This window comes from Tupaia chinensis, unplaced genomic scaffold, assembly GCF_000334495.1.
Source record: "Tupaia chinensis unplaced genomic scaffold, TupChi_1.0 Scaffold000320_1, whole genome shotgun sequence".
Classification (NCBI taxonomy): Eukaryota; Metazoa; Chordata; class Mammalia; order Scandentia; family Tupaiidae; genus Tupaia; species Tupaia belangeri.
Genome location: NW_006159813.1, coordinates 3,549,852 through 3,567,278, shown reverse-complemented (window position 1 = coordinate 3,567,278; position 17,427 = coordinate 3,549,852).

The following is a 17,427-nucleotide window of genomic DNA, read 5'->3' as shown; positions in this document are numbered from 1 at the left end:
ATACCGAGAGCTTTTGTGTTTGTTTTTAAATGGGAGTGGATGGTATGCTTGTGCGAGTCAATGCTAGTGTTTGCTGCCCACATCGGAAAGATCTCAGACACATACTACACCTGCTCACTAAGGGATGAAATATATCCTTATGAAGCCATGGGGGGTGGGCTTCGGAAACCTGCCTGATATGGTCAATTTCCTACTGTGGGTCTTTCCTACCATTTACAAGCAAGGATCATAGCTTTGGATATAAAATAAGGAGTTGGATGCAGTAGGGTTAAGGTTGGAGGGGAGAATTTGCATGGTTATGATCAGCTATGCAGATTCACTCATTGAATTCATTCATTCATTCTAATATTCATGTAATCACTCAGAAATATTCATTGAGTCCCCATTCTGTGCCTAGGCCTATTCAGGGTGTTGAGATTGTAGCTATGAAAAAGACAGTCAAGGGACGGGCAGATAGTGAAATTGTTACGTTGCTGGATTCCCACGTAGTTGACCATAGTTCAGGTCCTGGACATGGTGGCTTAAAACACACCGGGCACTGTGCGTGTGTGCCCAAAATCCCAAGAGGAGAATGGTGGAGAGGGGATTACAGCATGGCCATCCTCCCCATGGGTGATTTCTTGCTTTGTGTCTCCCTGTCTCTCTCTGTCTCTCCAGTGAACATACTCTCCCTACAGCAAAAATCTCTCTAAAAATAAAAAGGCAGATGATATGTACCCACAAGGGATGTTTATTCCAGTAGATGAAAGACAGGTTCTGATAGCTTTGATAAGTGACGTCATTCCGTATGTAATTACAGTGGGGCATAGTGACTGTTTCAAAGAGGCTGTGAATGTGTGCAGTAGGAGGCGCTGATGTTACTGGGAAGATAGGCTAGTCATCCTCAAGGGGGTGGGCAGATTTTGAGTTGAGATCTAAAGGATGAGTAACAATTTAAATAGGTGAGATGTGGAGGGCACAATGAGAGTGTCCGAGGCAGAGAAAACTGATGTGCAGAGCTTCAAGAAGCAGGAAAAGGACAGCAGGGTGGGTTTTCCCATCTACACTGCAGCTCTTCTCCAGCATTTGTGACATCTGCTTGCCTACATGGAATGATCCTTCACTGATGGGAGGTTTAGATCTCGTACAAGAGAGTTGTTTAATCACAGAAAGCAGACTGAAGTGGAGTTTTTATCTTGAGCCATTCACTAAAGGGATCAAATTTGGGTTGCCTTTGAAGAAATGAAAAGAGTAGCTTCTTTCCCTTCTTTCTTGTTCCATCAGCTTTAAAAAAAAAAAAAAATGACAGTTTGAAGGGAAAATGCTTACAGTGTGGAAAAGACATAGGAAGTGCCTATTGGGTAAAGGTTCATAATTAAACCTTTGAGGCTAATGAAAACTAATGAAGTCTTCATGTCATTCTACGTGGTTCCTTACTTTTTTTTGTTCTACTATTTTTCTGCAAATGCTTTGACCCAGAACTTAGCGTTCATGCCCTTTGTATCTCTGGGGCTGTCTAGAATTTGGGGTCTGACTGTTAATCTCATGGTTGCTTGGCAGTGTGGCGGATGTGTAAGGAGAGGAAATTGAGGGGGAGAGACTTTGCATACAACCATCTCACCTTATCTTCCCAACACCCCCATTGGATCAATACCGTTCTCTCCTCTTTCCAAGTTAGGAGTCTGAGGGCTGTCAGGATTCAGGCTAGATGAGGTAAGATGAAGACTTTGGGAAGGTGTAGCCATTGGATGGGAGTGAGAACAAGGTGGCTGATGGTGCTAACCTGCCACCCACCAAAAGATCTTGTTGACTCACCTGAGACGCACTGTTCGCCTTCAGAATTACTCATCCTCACCCTGACAGTGTGCAATGCAAAGCTGCTATTGTAATCTGGGTATTTTTCTTCTCTTCTCTTCACATGGGATGATGTAGAACAAATTGCAAGTCTTCCCACCTTCCTGACAGCTCAGAAGGAATAAGCCCAGGAATTCAACGTGCTCATTGAGAAATAGATACCGAGAGCTTTTGTGTTTGTTTTTAAATGGGAGTGGATGGTATGCTTGTGCGAGTCAATGCTAGTGTTTGCTGCCCACATCGGAAAGATCTCAGACACATACTACACCTGCTCACTAAGGGATGAAATATATCCTTATGAAGCCATGGGGGGTGGGCTTCGGAAACCTGCCTGATATGGTCAATTTCCTACTGTGGGTCTTTCCTACCATTTACAAGCAAGGATCATAGCTTTGGATATAAAATAAGGAGTTGGATGCAGTAGGGTTAAGGTTGGAGGGGAGAATTTGCGTGGTTATGATCAGCTATGCAGATTCACTCATTGAATTCATTCATTCATTCTAATATTCATGTAATCACTCAGAAATATTCATTGAGTCCCCATTCTGTGCCTAGGCCTATTCAGGGTGTTGAGATTGTAGCTATGAAAAAGACAGTCAAGGGACGGGCAGATAGTGAAATTGTTACGTTGCTGGATTCCCACGTAGTTGACCATAGTTCAGGTCCTGGACATGGTGGCTTAAAACACACCGGGCACTGTGCGTGTGTGCCCAAAATCCCAAGAGGAGAATGGTGGAGAGGGGATTACAGCATGGCCATCCTCCCCATGGGTGATTTCTTGCTTTGTGTCTCCCTGTCTCTCTCTGTCTCTCCAGTGAACATACTCTCCCTACAGCAAAAATCTCTCTAAAAATAAAAAGGCAGATGATATGTACCCACAAGGGATGTTTATTCCAGTAGATGAAAGACAGGTTCTGATAGCTTTGATAAGTGACGTCATTCCGTATGTAATTACAGTGGGGCATAGTGACTGTTTCAAAGAGGCTGTGAATGTGTGCAGTAGGAGGCGCTGATGTTACTGGGAAGATAGGCTAGTCATCCTCAAGGGGGTGGGCAGATTTTGAGTTGAGGATGAGTAACAATTTAAATAGGTGAGATGTGGAGGGCACAATGATTTTTTTTTAGTGTCCGAGGCAGAGAAAACTGATGTGCAGAGCTTCAAGAAGCAGGAAAAGGACAGCAGGGTGGGTTTTCCCATCTACACTGCAGCTCTTCTCCAGCATTTGTGACATCTGCTTGCCTACATGGAATGATCCTTCACTGATGGGAGGTTTAGATCTCGTCCTCAGTTAACAGGGAATCTTACCTTTTTGGGGATCTGGAATATCTCGGAGAATCTGATAGAAGCCCAAATGTCTACTCTCAGATAAATAGATGTACAAGATGTGGTACAACCATGCAATGGAATATTTTCCATAAAAGGGATGAAATCTCATACATATACAACATGGATGGACTTTTAAAAACATTACGTTAGGGGGACCAGCAGATGGCGCAATGGCTGTGTCGTTGGACTCCCGTGTAGTGGACCACAGTTCAAGTTCTAGACCCCCTGACTTAAACTCATGCCGGGCGCCTGTGCGTGCATGCCCAAGATCCCGAGAGGAGAATGGAGGAGAAGGGATTGTGGTGTGGCCATCCTCCCCTCCCTCCCCCCGCCCCGAGGTGACTTCTCGCTTTCTGTCTCTGTCTTTCTGGCGAGCGCACATGCCCTATAGCAAAATCCGCTAAAAAAGAAAAGAAAAACACATTATGTTAGATGAAGTAAGCCAGATATGAAAGGATGATATACTGTATGATTCCATTTAAATGAGGTACTGAAAACGGGAAATTTATGGAGACAGAGAGTTGAATACAGGTTACCAAGGGGCTGGGGTCAGGGGAGTAGAAGAAAGGGAAGTTATTGTTTCATGGGTACAGAGTTTGCCTGGGACGATGAGAACATTGTGGACATGGGTACCAGTGATGGTTGCACTGCGTTGTCACATATGTAACACTCCTGAATTGTATACTTTAAGAAATGGTTAAAATAGTAAACCCTAGGTTATGTATATTTACCACAGTAAAAAAAATACAAAAAGACAAAGATTAGGTAAATGAACCCATAAGGTTTATAATTCTGTGTATTGTTTTTTAGATTTTTCCCACAGGGCACATGGGCTTGCCTGAGAGAGACAAAGTGAAAGTGAGAAATCACCTTGGGATTTGCACGAAGGTGGGAGGGGATGGCCACACCATAACCCCTTGTCCATTTTCCTCTCAGAATTTTGGGCATAAACGCACACATGCTCAGTGTATTTCTCAAGCCACCAGGACAGGGACTTGAACCATGCACTGGCCATGTGAGAGCCAGCATGTTAATCACCATACCACTGCTAGCCTCAGTGCGTCTGTGTTTTGTTTTGTTTTGTTTTGTTTTGTTTTGTTTTGTAGTTTTGCCAGAGGGAGCTTGCGCTCATGGAGAGAGACAGAGGAGAGAAAGAGAGAGTATTTCCATGGGGAGTGGTCAGGCTGCAACTGCTTCTCCATCCCTCTCCTTTCGGGATTTTACGCATGCACACGCATCTGGCATGTTTCTCAAGCCACAAGGTCCAGGATTCAAACTGCACAGTCAGCCATGTGAGATTCGGCACTTTACCCCTCCTGCCATGGGCTGGCCTGATTCTGTGAATTTAACTTTGACTTTCTGGTGTGGATAAGAAGCCATTGCTTTGCTATTATTTTAAATGTGCTCACTTAATCCCCATCCGGCCTCCTTTTGGGGCTAGCTGTCTCACACCCGGGGCAACATTCCAAAGTGCTTCTTTCTAGTCTAATATGGACCTTTTCTATAAATCTGTGGCAAAATGAGAAAAAGAAAAAGTCAAAAGGGTAATGCTGTCAGTTTTTCAGCAAATGGCATTTAGTCAATTTAGGAGAAAAAATATTTTTTTTTCAAGAGAGGAGAGGAGGGGGAAAGAGAGGGAGAGAGGGTATTTTTGACAGGGTCTCAGTTGCTATCCTCTGTCCCAGCCTCCCCGTTAGCTAGGACTGCTTCCAACCTGTTCAGGCTGGTCTGGGACCCAAACCTGGGTTTCTTAGGTGACTCCAGCCTGTGTCCTACAGCTTCCTCCAACATGGCTGGGTCTAGGAGTCAATCTTTATTCTGAAATAATGTCTTTCTCTTTCCTATATTTGGGGCTTAATGTGTACTTCCTTTGGTGAATGGTGAAATGATCATGATCGTATTTGTGATAGTTGATTCATTGTTGTTTTTTTGTTTGTTTGTTTGTTTTGGAGAGGTTTTTGCTAAGGGCACGTTCACTCACCAGAAAGACAGAAACAGAAAGACAGAAAGCAAGAAATCACCCCCCAGGGGGGATGGCCATGCTGCAATCCCTTCTCCTCCATTCTCCTCTCGGGATCTTGGGCACACATGCACACGCACCTAGCATGAGTTTAAGCCACTGGGTCTGGGATTCGAACCATGGTCGACTACATGGGAGTCCAGCAACATAATTGCTTTGCTATTATTTTAAATGTGCTCACTTAATCCCCATCCGGCCTCCTTTTGGGGCTAGCTGTCTCACACCCGGGGCAACATTCCAAAGTGCTTCTTTCTAGTCTAATATGGACCTTTTCTATAAATCTGTGGCAAAATGAGAAAAAGAAAAAGTCAAAAGGGTAATGCTGTCAGTTTTTCAGCAAATGGCATTTAGTCAATTTAGGAGAAAAAATATTTTTTTTTCAAGAGAGGAGAGGAGGGGGAAAGAGAGGGAGAGAGGGTATTTTTGACAGGGTCTCAGTTGCTATCCTCTGTCCCAGCCTCCCCGTTAGCTAGGACTGCTTCCAACCTGTTCAGGCTGGTCTGGGACCCAAACCTGGGTTTCTTAGGTGACTCCAGCCTGTGTCCTACAGCTTCCTCCAACATGGCTGGGTCTAGGAGTCAATCTTTATTCTGAAATAATGTCTTTCTCTTTCCTATATTTGGGGCTTAATGTGTACTTCCTTTGGTGAATGGTGAAATGATCATGATCGTATTTGTGATAGTTGATTCATTGTTGTTTTTTTGTTTGTTTGTTTGTTTTGGAGAGGTTTTTGCTAAGGGCACGTTCACTCACCAGAAAGACAGAAACAGAAAGACAGAAAGCAAGAAATCACCCCCCAGGGGGGATGGCCATGCTGCAATCCCTTCTCCTCCATTCTCCTCTCGGGATCTTGGGCACACATGCACACGCACCTAGCATGAGTTTAAGCCACTGGGTCTGGGATTCGAACCATGGTCGACTACATGGGAGTCCAGCAACATAGCCATTATGCCAACTGCTGGTCCCAATAGTTGATTCTTTAAAACACTGTCTATACTAGAGAGAAAAATTGACAGCCTCTATTTATTTTGCTTATGTACATTTTAAAAGTTATGCTTGTTTTTGTCAACCTGACACATCTGGGAACACTCATCTCTAACTTGCAAAGCCTCAGTATCTTGATGGAACAGAGGAACAGATAGCTAAGCACCCCCATGAGCTGCGGTGGAGGGAGGAGGGCTCATTTATCTTCTCCGAGTTCATGGGGGTCCTTCCTCCCTGCACCCCTGCTTTCCTGCTCCCCACCCCGCTTCCCTGTCAGTCCCCATCTCTGGCTTACTAGCCCCAACCCTGTAGGGATCCTTGTCTTCAGCTTACTTCTGACTTTTAAGCCCATTCTGCAGTTCTCCCTGAATTGCTTCCTCCCTTCTCTTTACCTTTCCCTGATGTTCTGAAGACAATCCAAAGCCTGCTTCTTTCTGGGAGCCATTCTGGGTAGCCCATGTCATTGAGCAGACCTCTTTTCCAATCTTCCTGAGTGTCTATATTTTAATAACCACCATGGAAATTTCATCGTGGGAGTAGTAATGGGCTTCATGCTTCCTTCATTCACTGAGCTTAGTTATTGAAAGCACCTACTGTGTGCAGGACAGTGTGCTGGGAAGTGGTGTGAATAAGGCAGGCTGATTTTCTCCTTAATAGAGCTCCATTTTGCCAGAAGGAGACAGACAATCGGCACACAGTAAACAAAATGATTGCAGGTGGAGATGCAAGCTACGAGAAAGTGAATCAAGCTTGGGAGAGCAGAAAAGGACCACTTATTGCGGGGTGATCAGAGGAAGTAGCGTTTGAACTGAGATCTGAATAAAGAGAAGGAGTTAGTATTTTGAAAACCTGGGGCCAGAAGATTTCAGGCAAATGCAACAGCATACACAAAGGCTTAGAAGGAGGAAAGGAGTTCAGCCATGTTGAGGAACACGTGCGGAGATAGAGCCCAAGCGCAGTCGCTGCTCCTGTTAAAGTTCCTGAAAAGCTCGCTATCCTAAAGATCCAGCCCTGAGCCCATAAGGCATCTCCTGACCTAGCGCCCACCCTCCTCTCTAACCATCCTTCTTATCATCCAACCGTGAAATTCTGCTTCTCAAACTTAAACTTGAATCACCTAGAAAGCTTGTCAAAACACAGATTCCATGGCCAGCAGATGGCATAGTAGTTACCTCCCTGGACTCCCATCTGGCCAACCGCAGTTCGAGTCTGGGACCCAGTGGCTTGAAAATCACGCCGGGCACATGACGGAGAAGGGATTGCCGTATGGCCATCTTTTCTGGGAGGCGATTCCTCACTTTCCCTCTCACTGTCTCTGTCACTCTCCAGTGAATGTATGTGCCCTAAAGCAGAAACCCCCAGGGACGGGGGTGAGGGGGTGAGGGGACAGATTCCTAGGTCCTACATTTAAGAGTCTTCACTTCGGGACCAGCAGGCGTTATGGTGGCTAAGGTGCTAGACTCCCACATGACCAACTGCAGTTCAAGTCCCAGACCTGGCAGATTGCTTTCTCATTACCACCCCCCCCACACACACACACACACACTTTCTCTCTCTCTATAGTGAGTACACATGCCCTGTAGCAAATTAGAATAATTATTATCAATAATTCTTTTTAAAAAAGAAAAAGTCTTCACATCATTAAGTGTAGGGTAGAGCCTGAGAATTTCCTTTTTGTAAAATTTTTATTTATTTATTTGGAGAGATTTTTGCTACAGGGCGTGTGCGCTTGCCAGAAAGACAGAGAGAGACAGAGAGACAGAAAATGAGAAATCACCCCCCAGGGGGATGGCCACGCCACAATCCCTTCTCCGTTCTCCTCTCTGAATCTTGGACATGCACACACACGCGCCTGGCGTGAGTTCAAGCAGCCAGGTCCAGGATTCGAACCACGGTCAACTACATGGAAGTCCAGCGACATAACCATTACACCAACTGCTGGTCCCGAGAATTTCCTTTTTTAAAAACACTTGCCTCAGCTCCTCAGCAGGGACTTCCGGCACACACCACCACACTCAGCTCTTTGTTAGACAGGATCTTTCTTTGCTGCCCAGGTCAACTGGAGCTCACGGCCCTCCTGCTTCTTCCTCCCCAGTTGCAGGGATTATAGGCACCTGTCTCCCTGCACCTACTTTAGGTCATACGGGACTTGAACCCAGGCCTCCCCAGTGGTACAGCCTGTGGAACACTGCATCTTAGCCGCCACCCTGGCTGGGCTGAGAATTTGCATTTTTATCAAGTTTCCCAGAGATGTTGCCACTGGTGGGTTCTCCACTTTGAGAATCCCTTCGACACTCTAACCTGGTGCCATCTTTCCTCTGTGTCTCAGTACTTGAAGAACTCTCTCCCTGCCTCGTTGGCCTGGCTAACTCCTGCTTTTGGGTTTCGGTTTTCGCTGGTTGTACTGACACGGAGAAGAGAGTTCCTTCTATACGCACCCTCAGCCTCAGCCTAGGCCGGAATATCACAGGTCACACCCCGAGTCACTGCTAGTTCGCTCCTCTGCACCCCCAGCCTCCTCCTGGAGCGGGGCCTATTGAAGGCAGGGATACTTTCTTACCACTCATTGAAACCTCAGCACTTGGTACAATTCCTGGCACACAGCCTTTGCCTGGTAAGTTTTGTAAATGTTTTAGATTAGGTCTTCAGACAATTCATGATGTATTTTTTTCTGTTTTTCTATGCAAAAAATGCATCATGACTTTTCCAGCGACTCAAAAATAATCAGAAAGGGGGTGTCCTTCAGCTCCTTTGCTTAGCAGTCAGCCACGATCTCCATGGTTTGGGCCACTTAATACCAACTCTGGACTCATTCAACCCATGTGGAAACCCATAGAACTAACAGTCTTTTCAGGTCAATGCCACCTCCCTTCCTGATAGGTTTCTGAAAGCAGGGAGTCTGGCTACTGCTTCTGAGGTGCCCCACGTTCTCATCTCCATCTCCTGGGAGGCCCTGTCCACTCCTAGAATCGCCTGCTACTGCAGGCTTCACTCAGCACTGCACTTTCAGTGTTTTGCAAGCACAGGTTCTAAAGCACCTCTCGGTACCTCTGACTCAGCACGCACAGGGCGAGTGGAGTCGGTAAGTGGAGTCTGGCTGTTCAGCCAGAGCCCAAACAGCCACACTGGTTGTTTAATGTTGAAACACTGAGGTTTGGATAGTGGTGCCATGAAACGTGATGCTGTGCGAGGCTGTTTTGTGGGGGAGAGTTCCTGGTTCATGTCCGTGGACCTCCCTGGGTACGCTGGGCACGCCTGTGCCCATAATCTAGGGCTGGTGGAGACTGAGGGTGGGAGGTGGTGTCAGGACTTTGTTGGGGTGCTAATTCTCTCTGTCTCTGTGTCTCTCTCTCTCTCTCACTCATGAAATAAATAAATATTGGGACCAGCAGAGGTTGTAGCTCTTATGTGGGTGGACACTTACGTGGCCACATGCGGTTCGAGCCCCAGACCCGGTGGCTTTAAGATCATGGCAGATGGATGTGCACGCATGTGCAAGATCCCAGGAGGAGAAGGGAGGAGCAGGGATTGCCACACGGCCATCCCTCTGGCAGCTGATTTCTCACTTTCCCTCTCACCGTTTGTCTCTCTCTCCAGCAAGCACATGCTCCTTAAGGCAAAAAACATCTCTTTAAAAAATATTGACATCCTTCTATTCAACTCAGTAATTAGCTTCTCCTCTGCTCCCCCTTCAGTGCCCACCTCTACACTGACCTGACCTCTACAGTCATCTGCCTGGGACCCTGGCTGTCCTCTACTTAGCATGGTCTATTTGTCAGCCTCATGCCATGCCAGTTGTTAAGTATTTTGAATATCTCTCTTGGTTAAAAGTGTGGGCTTTGCGGGACCAGCAAATGGTGTAGTCATTGGACTCCCACATGGTGGAATGTGGTTCGAGTCCCAGACCCAGAGGCTTGAAACTTACACCAGGCACGTGTGCGTGTGTGCCTAAGTTCCTAAGAAGAGAATAGAGGAGAAGGGACTGCAGCATGGCCATCTCCCCAGGGGGTGATTTCTCACTTTCTGCCTCTCTATCTCTCTGGCAAGAGACAAACCAACCCTATAACAACAGCAAAAAAAAAAAAAGTATGGATTTTGCACTCAGAGAGGCCTATTAATAGAGTTATATCCCAGCTCTTGACCTACTACCACCTGTTTGATCTTGGGCGAGACATTTCATTTCTCTGAGCCTCGGCTTCCTCATAAACAAAAGGTGGATCATAGTCATCGCTTGCTTCTTGGGCTGGTATGAAAAGGGAAGAAGAGAATGTTTATAAAGCGTTCAGTCCAGGGGCTAGCAGGTGGCGTGGTGTTTGAGACGCTGGACTCCCCCATGCCGACCACAGTGTGAGTCCCAGACCAAGCAGCAAGAGAATCACACCAGGCACATGTGTGTATGTGCCCCAAATCCCAGGAGGAGAATGGAGAAGGGATTGTGGTGTAGCCATTCCCCCCTGGGGTAACTTCTTACTTTGCCTCTCTCTGTCACTCTCCAGTGAGCATATCAGGCACCTATGACAAAACATTCAAACAAAAAAGTGCTCAGTCCAATGTAAGGAACGTGGTATTTGGTTATGAAGTGCTCATTTCTGCTGTTATTTAACTTACCATTATTGGGACCAGCAGTTGGCATAATGGCTATGTCACTGGACTCCCATGTAGTCGACCACAGTTTGAGTCCCGGACCTGGCAGCTTACACTCACTCTCTCTGTCTCTCTCTCTGTCTTTATGGTGAGTGCGCATGTCCTATAGCAAAAACCTCTCAAAAATAATAAATAAATAAAATAAATAAATAAGTAAATAAAATACTTATCATTATGAATAGTCTAAGAAAAGAAAGACATAAGTAAACTATAGAACGTCACTCCAGAGGGCCCACAGAGATCTGCAAGCCCACGAGTTGCGGTGGGGGAGGAGTGCTGGTTGCATTGTAATTAGGAGTGGTGGGGTCTGGGGCAAAAAGGAGAGAATTTGTCTTATCTGTTTTCACTCAGATTCTTGATTTTTAAATACAGCCTGTCTCAAATAGAACACACCTGTAGACCAAGTTCATGCCTCGTGCTGTCAGTTTGAGACCTCTGAGTGCATAACACTTTCATTGCACAGACAGCAAAACTGAGGCCTGGAGTTAGGCATGATTTACCCAAGTTTAACGAGAACAAGGATCCTGGCCCTTCAAACCCTCAGTGCATTGCTCAGCCCCATCTAAAGTCCTTGAAGGAGATGGAGCTGAGAGGTGTAAATTTCTGGCTCTAATTTCTGAATAACAGCTAAGGAATTTTTCCATAAAGTCTAGGGGGAGAGTTTTTTTTGGGGGGGGGGTTAAATTCAAAGTTGTATCTATTCAACTTTATTTATTTGTTTTTATTTTTTTATTCTTATTCTTATCCTTATTAATTTGACCAGAGAGAGACAAAGAGAGAGATAGAGAGAATGTGAGAAAGCAAGCCACCAGGTCCAAGACCTGAGCCATGACTGGCCATGTGGGAGTCCAGCACCTTAACTACCATGCCACCTGCTGGCCCAAGATTTTTTTTTTTTTTTTGAGAGATTTTCACTGTAGGGCGCGTGCGCTCGCCAGACAGACAGAGAGAGACATAGAGACAGAAAGCGAGAAATCACCCCCCAGGGGGGATGGTCACGCCGCAATCCCTTCTCCTCCATTCTCCTCTCGGGATCTTGGGCACGCACGCACACGCGCCCGGAGTGAGTTTTAAGCCACCGGGTCCGGGACACGAACCGCGGTCGACTACGTGGGAATCCAGCGACATAGCCATTACGCTAACTGCTGGTTCCCAAGATTTTTTTTTTTTAAATAGCACTTATCACCTCTCTAAAAACAAAATTCTTTGGAACATTTATTATCACCCACACCTGTATCCCAGCCTTGTCCCATCAAAGAAAAGTAAAAGGGGGGCCAGCAGGTGGCGTGGTGGTTAAGGGCGCTGGACTCCTACATGGCTGACTGAGGTTCGAGTCCCAGACCTGGCGACTTTCTCTCTCTCTCTTTCTCTTTTTCTCTCTCTCTCACTCTGTCCCTCTCTGGTCAAATTAAAAATGAATAAATGGATAAATAAAGTTAAATAAAATAATTCTTTAAAAAAAAGAAAGAAAAGTAAAAGGGAAATGAATGGACCCTAGACATTCTGGCTGGCTGACCTTAGACGAGTCCCTTCGCTTCTTAGAGAACCTGTGTCAAAGGGTCACTGGGAGACATCAAGTGAATGTGTCCATAAAGTGTTTGTACAGACAGGAAAGAGTCCGAGCTCCAGAAGTTAGTCTGGGCTTTTGGGTTGCCAGGAACTGCATAGAATCCAGTCTGCCTATAAGACAAGCTGAGTTTCCAGGAGGAAAATAACACATTAATAACTGGTCACATCATAACACAGACTATCGATTTGTTTAGTAATTATTTCTGCAACCTCCAATCCAGAGGCAAGGCGAGGTAGTGGGCGGGGGTGTTGCTATACAGAAGTTTCCCCAGAGCCTCTGGCTGCAGAAGATGCATGGTTTCAGCTCTTGTCTCCCCTAAACTGCCCTATTTGGAGGCATTTGAATAGCCTTGATTTTTTTCTTCCTTGTCCTCTTTTTTTTTTTTTTCTCCTCCCAAACCTAAGGTCAGTTGCCTTTGTTTTCTGCTTGAAAGCATTCCAGGAGAGAATTCTGTATTGCTTTCAGTAGAGAAGTAACAGACAGGACAAAGCAGGCCTCATTCAGAAGTTGCAGCCTATCTTTAAAAGCAGAAGGCACTTGAAACGATGTATAATATGTACACACATCACATTATGCACACGCGCAGGTGTGCTTACACACACATGCACGCACACACACAGAGTAAAGTGAGCCATGGCAGAGAGAGATGGTTTTAGATACACAATTGGATTCACCAACTGGCAAGTTCTCTTTTTACCTTTTGGTTTATAGGAACATAGATTTGCACATCCACATTTTAATATCACATCTGCTTGGGACCAGCAAGTGGCATAGTGGTGAAGGCACTGTATTCCCACATGGTCCACCACGGTTCAAGTCCTGACCCTGGCACCTTGAAACTCACACCAGGTGCATGTGCGTGCATGCCCAATGTGACCATCCCCCTAGGGGGTGATTTCTCACTTTCTGTCTTTCTGTCTCTCCAGTGAACACACATGCCCTATAGCAAAAAAAAAAAAAAAAAAAAAAAAAAGATGGAGGAGAGGAGTCTGACACTACCATTCCCATGCAAGGTGCTTTCTCTTCTCTTCTCTCTCTCTCTCTCTTTCCGTCTCTCTCTGGCAAGTACATGCATCCTCTAGCAAAAAAAGAAAAGCATTATGAAAAAAATTATACATGATTTAAATTTTTTTTCACCCAAACAAACTCACACATTAATGTTATTTTTCCACAAATGTTTTGACATCGCCTCGTCTGCCAGATACAGTGTTAATAAGTCAAGGAGCGGGGCTGCACACCTTTGCACAGAAAGGCCGCGGAGTCAGATGCCAGAAGTACCCTTCCTAGCCTCAGAAAAGGCAGTGTCGATCGCGCACAGAGAGACAGCGCAGTGTTCTCACACGTTAGGGGGTGGAAACCTACACTGGAAAGTCTGTAGCACCTTCGTCTCAACCGTGTTCTCATTTATTATTTGCACTTTAAAGGAATGGAATGATTTTGAATGACAAATACTGTTTACTGAAAGGATAAATGATAAAACTTAAAAAAAAAAAACTATTTGTGGAGAGGGAGGGAATAGGGTAGACAAGACTGAGTGTATAGATTTATCTGAATGTATTTTTTGGTCATGTTGACTTTGGGAGACGTGGGTATGTTTCACAGAATTACAGAAATGAAGTTATATTAAAATGTAATGCCTAAAAATCGAAAGTAAAATAAACCTCAATGTGATATGATTCTAATTGTCTTTAAAACACCACAATCAGAATCGAATGCCCAAGCAGGAAGCAAAAGAAAAAATCTTAAATTAATTTAAGTAATCATAGTATAGGTGGTAGTATGAGGCTAACTCCAAAATATTCATGGAAAAAAATGCATTTAAAATACAAGTTTATTTGAGTGCAAGATATTTTTGGAATGCATAAATAGTTTTGTCATTATATGCATACATTAAAAAAATTTAACATTATTAGTTTTTTTAAAGAATTATTTTATTTATTTTTATTTATTTATTTTAATTTGACCAGAGAGGAACAGAGTGAGAGTGAGAGAGAGAGAGAGATTAAGAAAGCAAGCTGCCAGGTCCAGGACTTGAACCACAGTCGACCACATGGGATTCCCGTGCCCTTAACTACCATACCATACTGGTCCCTGTATACATACGTCTAAAAAATTATTTAATTTTATTTATTATTATTACTATTATTTTAATTTGCTATAGGGCATGCATACTCACCAGAGAGAGGGAGAGGGAGAAAATAAAAAAGCAAGCCACCAAAGACGCGACTCGAACCCTGGTCAGCCATGTGAGAGTTAAGCACCTTAACCACCATGCCATTTACAGGCCTATATACATACTTTAAATAAAATTTTTTTTTGCAAGAAGGTACACACGCTTACCAGAGAAAAACAGGAAAGAAACAGAGAGAGAGAGAGAGAGAGTGATAAAACACCTCCTACGTCTAGAACTCAAACTCTGCAGGGGGCCACGTAGGATCTAGCCACCTTAACCACCATGTCACCGGCTGGTTCTAGTACATGCATTTTCCATGAACTTTTAGAGGACCCCTCATATAAGTGTATATGGTTGTTTAGAAATGGGTGTGTGTGTATGTGCGTCTTGTGGGAGAAAGGAAATGACAAATTATGTTTGTGACACGAAATATGGATATTTTGAATGTCAGGAGACACAAATGTAGGATTTAACAGGTTAAGGATGAACCTGTAGATTTCAATACGAACTAGAAACTCAAGTTTATAGAAACTCAAGTATTTCTGGTCTTAAAATTCCCTAGGCCTATACACTAAAATACTCTGGAAACAATGGTAACAAGGAGAAACTCTGGCACCTGCTAACCTAAATTAGTGCTGTTTGGAGAAATGGGTGATTCTAGGTCTGAGTCAGGAAATTTGTAAGTTGAACTTAGAATATCCAGGCATATCAGAAAGTAAGAAAGCCATTGAAAGTCTTCCAGGTCAGGAACAGAATGTGGTGTAATGGTTACGTTACTGGACTCTCATGTAGTCAACCACGGTTTGAGTCCCTGACCCGGCAGCTTGAAACTCAGCCAGACTCATGTGAGTGCCCAAAATCCCAAGAGAATATAGAAGAGATTGTGGTGTGACCATCCTCCCTAGAGGGTGATTTCTTGCGTTCTGTCTCTCTCTGGCAAACACATGCACCCTATAGCAAAAATCTTTGTGGGGAATAAAAGGTTTTCCAGCTCATATCAAAGGTCTCAGAAACCAATTGAATAAGCTCTCCTAGCTAAAGGTGAGAAAATTTAAGCATCAATAAGGATAATAACAGGAACTAATTTGTAGCACATCAAATGTATTAAAATCTCTGAGTTCATCTTGAGGATTAAATAAGTAACCAACTAACCAACCAGTAGTGCCTCATAAGGATGTGTGCACCCAACTCATTTTTATCATATATATTTTTTTAGATTTCTGCCATAGGTCACGTGCACTTTCCAGAGAGAGGCAGAGAGAGGGGAAGTGAGAAATTATCTCCCAGAAGATGGCCATGCCGCAATCCCTTTTCTTCCATTCTTCTCTTGGGATTTTGGGCACTCACCCACACATACATTCCTGGTATGCATTTCTAGCCACCAGGTCCAGGACTCAAACTACAGAGTCAGCCATGTGGGATCCAGTGCTTTAACCTTAATACTACCTGTTGGCCCCCAACTCATTATTTTATAAACTGGAAAATAAAGTGAAAGCGTCAGCATTTATTCTGCCCTTTTCATTCTAATAGTGCTCTGAGTTACCCAAATAGTTAATGAAGGCCCACCCTCCCTCCTTCTCTCTCTCTCTCTTTCAGGTTTTTGCCTTAGGGTGCATGCAGAAAAGAGAGAAAAATAGAGACAGTGAGAGGGAAAAGACAGTGAGAGAGAAAGTGAGAAATCACCCCCAGGGGGATGGACATGCTGCAATCCCTTCTCCATTCTTGGGATTTTGGGCACACACATACACACACTCCCAGCATGAGTTTCAAGCCGTGAGGTCTGGAGTTTGAACTGCGTTTTGCCAGGTGGGAGTCCAGGGACATAACCACTACACCATCTGCTGTCCCTAACCTTTGTTTTTTTGCTTATTCATGATAGAAGAACATATGCATGCACATTAGAAAGAGAGAGAGAAAGAGAAACTAGCGCCTTCCACAGGGAGTCTGGTCACAATGCCCTTTTTCTCTAATCCTCTAGCCCATTTAACCCTCTGCACTTGCACATGCCCAGCGTATCTCAGACCAACTGGGCTGTGGATTTGAACCATGGTCAACCGTGGGCTCCAGCTTCTCTTGAGCAGTGCATTACCACTGTGCCACAGAGCTGGCCTTCTGAGGGATTTTTTTTAATAGACGTATTCCATCTAACACAGGAAAAATAAACAACAGATGAAAATACCATCATTTTGCAACCCCTAACAATTCATAAATTAGACCCTGGTCTTCATGTCAGCTAGGATTACAAGGAAAGAGAAAAACTTTTTTTTTTTTTTTTTTTTTTACCTCTCGTGGAATGGTTTTTAAAACATCTGATAAAGCCTGTAGTAGCTGTTACTACCACTTTGTTTTTTTTTTTGCAGAGAATAACATTATCAAACCTAAAGTACGTAAGTCAGTCAGTTACGGATTATGGAAAATCTACTTGCCAACCAGCTAAGCTTCTTATGAAAAATTAACAGAGTGGTGGAATTGGGTAGGTAGGAGGTGGCACAGTGGTAAAATGAGGCACCCTGTGAGAATGACCCACCTGGTTACCAGTAGTTAGCATAATGGCTATGTCGCTGGACTCCCACGTAGTTGATCGTAGTTCGCTTCCCGGACCCGGTGGCTTGAAACTCACGCCAGGCGCATGTGCGTGCATGCCCAAGATCCCAAGAGGAGGATGGAGGAGAAGGGACTGCGGCATGGTCATCCCCTCTGGGGGGTGATTTCTCACTTTCTGTCTCTCTGACTCTGTCTGGTGAGCGCACGCGCCCTATGAGAAAACCCATTTTAAAAAAAAAAAAAAAAAAAAAAAGAATGACCCACCTGGGAAGGTTCCGGGCTTGTGCCCAGAGAACTCCTCAGTATACTGAACTTGTTTGCCCATAATCTGG